The sequence below is a fragment of the Vicia villosa genome, linkage group LG1 (assembly GCF_029867415.1).
Source record: "Vicia villosa cultivar HV-30 ecotype Madison, WI linkage group LG1, Vvil1.0, whole genome shotgun sequence".
Lineage (NCBI taxonomy): Eukaryota > Viridiplantae > Streptophyta > Magnoliopsida > Fabales > Fabaceae > Vicia > Vicia villosa.
The window spans coordinates 250,933,253-250,939,208 of record NC_081180.1 but is presented as its reverse complement, the minus strand read 5'-3'; positions in this window follow the sequence as shown (position 1 = coordinate 250,939,208).

The following is a 5,956-nucleotide window of genomic DNA, read 5'->3' as shown; positions in this document are numbered from 1 at the left end:
TGAATTTGAGAATAGATGACATGTTCCACTGGTGCTCTTTCTATCGGATTTGCAGCCAGCAAAATCTGAGTCGGAGAATCCTACCAAATAACACTCATTTCCCTTCGGATACCATAGGCCATATGTAGGAGTTCCACGTAGATATCGCAGAATTCTTTTGACAGCTTTTAAGTGAGATTCCTTTGGACAAGATTGATATCTTTCTCATCTTTGTCTAGGTTAGTATTTGTTGCCATAGGTGTGTCAATCTCCTTCGCTTCACTCATTCCAAATCTTTTGAGCAGCTCCATGAGACTCATCTCAAATTCACTCTGCATAAGCTTAGAAAATTCTTTGACAAGTTTTGCATTAGTCGACCCAAATATAATATCATCTACATAAACTTGGACTAAGAGTACATCTTTATCTTTTCTTTTAATAAAGAGAGTAGTATCAACTTTACCCCTAGAGTACCCTTGGCTAAGAAGAAATTTGCTCAAACGTTCGTACCAAGCCCGAGGGGCTTGTTTAAGACCGTATAGAGCACGTTTCAGCTTATAAACATGAGTTGGATACATGTAATTCTCAAAGCCGGGTGGCTGAGCAACATAGACTTCTTCATTTATATAGCCATTTAGAAAGGCACTTTTAACATTGTAGCAAACTGCCTAAAATTTTAACTTAGAGTCGCCACCTATTCTACCAAGGCGAATAGGAAACCTTACGTAGTTGAGAGATCGGGGTAAGATACTATATTCAGGTCGAGGGAAGGTATTAGGCACCCTCAACCTTTTCCTAAAGGCTAACATTCAAAGATAAAGTTTATGGCAATACTTATGAGGTTTATAGCTAATGAAATGAATAGGGTGAAAATTGAGATTTTAGGGTGGGGGACTCGCCTTGTTGCCAAGTGCCTACGTATCTCCTTATGGAGAATCAGAGTCAACGTAGTTCGGGGAGGGTTGTACGCCCCTTAGAGTTGAATATGATTAGATGTGTTTTTTAGAGGCTTTTTGGTTAGCCTATCGCAGTTTGTCTTGTCTTTGTAATTTGAATGGAGTTTAGAATTATTTTAGGGTTTGGGGCGTACAACCCTGATTTAATATGTTACCATTAATCGCAATGATCAATAGGTTTGATCACCATAATCTGAAGGTACAACTTTTATCTTGAGTAACACTTAGCGGTCGTAAGGGTTGAAATTGTGAGCACGGTAAACACCTATTGATCCTAGGGATAATCACCTTTGTAGATCCACTGACCTTGTTTTACTCCTTAGATTCTTAAACTTGTAGAAGTGAGGGCAACCTCGAATTTTCTTTGGACATGTCAAACCTAGCGGGAATAAATCGTTAGCGGTGGGTTTTCGTCGTATCGGAATTTCATGAATTTCCTTTGACTGAACCTCTTTTGCTTTTCCTAAGGATAGTATCACCTATGACCCTTTTTTCTTGGTGTGGGGCTGACATATGTCGAATTCCCTCCATCGTAGTTATGCCTCTTTGTTCAGGATATTGCCCCAGTTGGACTAATCCTTGCCCCCAGGTTATCGTAGAGCGTCCTCGAAAGTTTGATATGTTCTAAGATGAACCCCTTTATAACTAGATACATCTTGAGTGTATCTATGAGGGAACTCTTTGTTGAACTAATCCTTGCTCGATGAAAACCTTTATTGTATTCATAATCCTGTTATGACAAGGCATGGACACGTGGTTGGCATAGTGGAAGACATCCCCTTTTTTTTAGCAAGACCCAGATCTTTTATTCTCCTTTCTCCATAGTTTTTTCTTTGATTTTTGTGAGTTTCGGGAAACCGGCTAGCATGGTTGGTATGGATGCGGGTGAAGATGCAAATGTAAATGTAGATGCAAATGTATGTCAATGCAAACGCATGCGTATGCGAGAGACTCCTTGTATTATAACTCCATGTATGCAATGCAGACGTGTAATATATGATCCTAGGGATAGCCTTAGAGGCGACATTAGACCCTCTTGGAATCTTTGCAGGATAAATGTTATGACACGCTAAGGGAAATCCCTTGGATTCGAGAGTATGCAGAAGATAGCGGCTAGTGACCGTTCAAGACAGTCACTAAATCTCAAGGCCATCGAGAGGCCAATCAACGTGTACCAATGAATTTGTCCCTCGTGGGAAGGTTCTCTATGCGGAACACAACCTATCTAAGGACGATATGGACGAAGAGAAATCCCTACAGGCTAGGGATGTGATGTGTAAATGGAGATCCAAACCCTACAAGTTAAAGGGTGCGCGGGAATAAGCATGGAGTGACCGTTCAGGACAGTCACTAGATTTCATAGCCATCGAGAGGCCAATCGAACGCATGCTAGTGAAGTTGTCCTTCGGGGAAGGACGCGTCATTGTGGAAACACGTGGATGTAACAGAAAATCCCTGTATGCTAGGGAGTACGTAGTAGCAAGCACGGGGTGACCGTTCACGACAATCACCGAATCGCATGGCCATCGAGAGGCCAATTGACGTGCGTTAATGGAAATGTCCTTCGTGGGAAGGACGCGTAGTTGTAAGAATACAAGGATATAAACATAAAATCCCCACAGACTAGGGGATGCATAGATGGTGATGTCTTCCGTGGGAAAGACACGGTCTTTTAGAAATTAGAGTCCCTACAGGCTAGGGACCACGTAGGGATACCTGCAAAAATCGAAACACATAGATATTCGAAGTATTGCAAACATATAGCAAGCACAAGAGTACGAAAGTCCTAAGTTCATAGGTTCGACGTAGGGGGCTCTAGGGAGCCAACCTTTTTATGGGGGGTTCTAGAAGGTCTCATGGGGTCGTTCGTAGCCTCCGAGACTTTTTGTCTCTTTGGGTTTTAGAACAACTCATTTTATCCATGAGGTTCGAATTTTTGGGGTAGGTTCCCGGAGAGATCAGCTAAGTATCCAGTCCAGCCCTCCACAAAGTCAAGCTTCGTTTCGGACCTTTCCAAATACCTAACCCACTCCGAGTGGAGTTATCAATGAGACTCGTAGGCGATTCATACTCCCCTAGTGGTCTCAAAGTTAACTCCCACACTTAGGTTTTAACAACAATATAATATACCCAACAGATGCAATAGAAATAGAATATTCACTTAAATAAATATTTAATTAAATTGCAGTAATGAAATTGCAGAGGAAAATAAATAAATAAAATTTAAATATTTACTAACCTCGAAATCCGGCCGCTTATAGTTTAGATAATGTATTAAAGCCGCAAATATTTAAAAATATATATTCACAAATAAATGAATAACAGAAAATTAAAAATAGATATTTACAAAAATAAATAAACCCTAATTTTTGGCAAATTAGCCAAACCCTAAAAAAAATTTGCCACAAACCTAAATGTTTTGCCAAAAACCTAAACCCTGCTAACCTATAGGAGCATAGTAATTCACCATTAAGTGTTTCCCCAGCAGAGTCGCCAGCTGTAGCAAACTGCCTAAAATTTTAACTTAGAGTCGCCACCTATTCTACCAAGGCGAATAGGAAACCTTACGTAGTTGAGAGATCGGGGTAAGATACTATATTCAGGTCGAGGGAAGGTATTAGGCACCCTCAACCTTTTCCTAAAGGCTAACATTCAAAGATAAAGTTTATGGCAATACTTATGAGGTTTATAGCTAATGAAATGAATAGGGTGAAAATTGAGATTTTAGGGTGGGGGACTCGCCTTGTTGCCAAGTGCCTACGTATCTCCTTATGGAGAATCAGAGTCAACGTAGTTCGGGGAGGGTTGTACGCCCCTTAGAGTTGAATATGATTAGATGTGTTTTTTAGAGGCTTTTTGGTTAGCCTATCGCAGTTTGTCTTGTCTTTGTAATTTGAATGGAGTTTAGAATTATTTTAGGGTTTGGGGCGTACAACCCTGATTTAATATGTTACCATTAATCGCAATGATCAATAGGTTTGATCACCATAATTAACAGATTAATAAATCATTGCTGGCCATTCTAATCGATTGATTCGATTATCACTTCCAGCAAATTTGTATGTTTTAAATAATTATTAATTCATCGCTATCCCTTATAATCGATAAATTCGATTACAAATAATAACGAATTGATAAGGGTAAATGCTAATCATCATAACCAATAGATTTGGTTAAAACCATTTAGCAAAATAATATGTATTTTAATTCATAGGATTTGATTAATTAAATTAATCCGTTATTAACCATCGCGACCAATAGATTTAGTCGGAACGAATAATAAATTGAATCCTAATATCTTTGATACTTTGGGCAAATGGGATGGAGCAAACCCTACTATCTTAATGTATTTATAAGGGTTCTTTCTTATAATTAAAATAAATTAAATCAATTAAGTCGAATAATCGACATAATCAAATAATCGGGGAATTATTATACCCCTAACCCTAATCCTGGTTTTATTATATTAATCCTAATTTAGTAAATTAATTAAATCTTAAATTAATAAATTAATTAATCTAACTAAACATAATTAAATAAATCAAAAATGATATAGGGAACCTGGTTTTTATTGTAAGTGGGCAGCCTTGGAAAGTCCACGGTGGAGGTGCGATCCCTGGACGTTAGATCTGGATCATTGGAGATCAAGTGGCTGTAGACTGAGGGTGCACCGTATGCATGTGCTAGCCTGAAGCGCTGGATCTGGAGGTAATGCCTTGTTAAAAATAACAATGGAGGAGAACGATGAGGCTGGGGATCGAACCCCCTCCCCTTGAGCCCTTTCCATTCTCCATTTGCCAACTGTGCTATGTACGTCATCTGTTAACTAAAGAAGATAAAAATAATTTAAATGATTTATTAATGGAAACCCAGAAATCCACGCGTGAGCCCCCTGTCCTGTTGACCACCCAATCACGCTAAGAGAGAGGGTAAGGCTGTGTTGACGAGCCAATCGCATGCAAGGGAATAGCCACGCTTTTGGTCAAGCTTCCCATGCGTACTGTTCACCATCTTCCTTGAAGATACCTGCGAAATTTTATATGGGGTTTGCTGCGGATTTAGCTGCGGGTAAACCTTCGAAATCCTGTAAACTTAAAACACCTGCAAACACGATCAATCAAGACGCAAAAAGGGACCAGTCTTACTAATTCCTATGCTGCGAATCTGATCACGTGATTATTTTGGGCTAAAACCTCCTGTATATACAAAAACGAAGCACATGTATGCTTTTGCCCTAACTATGGTGCACTGAGTTCTACGCGTCAACAATCCGAGCCAATGGTCCAAACCTTACTTAAGCTGTTCCAGAAGCTCAAATAAATTGTTAATAGCGATTAAAGCTTGAAGAAAAACAAGATTTGAAAGCTTGGAATATGAACGAAATATTGAACATGGAGAACCTGTTTTTACGCGTTAGAAAGCTTAGCATATAATCCAATACTACCTCTTGGTACCCTTGGAGATGAATGGAATCGAAATCTGACCTTGATAGAGACTCTATGAATCCCTCCGAATCCCTACTTCTCCTTGCATTTTTAACCATTTAAAACCCTAATTCTTTGCCAATCTTTTCTCCCCCTCTCCTTATGGACCATTTAGAATATATATGGATTCATTTAGGGTTTCTCATGGGCTTGGATTATTAAAAATTATTTTGAATTCTTTTTGCATGAATATGCATGAAATATTTCTTTTTCTTTGGATGTTTTCTTCACCACCAAGCTAGTACGAATTTGGAACCCCTTCATGGTATTGTTTGGGCCTTCATGTGCTTAAGAGAGGATCCATGTAATTTTAATCCATTTATTCTGACATTTTTCTTAATTTATTTGTCATTTAAATGAATAAAAATCCATATAAATGGTAAATAAAATCATAGAAGAGTGAATAGGGATTTAGAGGTCTCATATTTGTCATGGATGTGTTTGAGGTACAAATTCTAGGCCCACTAGTTCAAAAACCAAGTTTTGGTTAATTAGGGTTTTAGGTATATCTTGAAAATCGCCTAACTTCAACCGTGT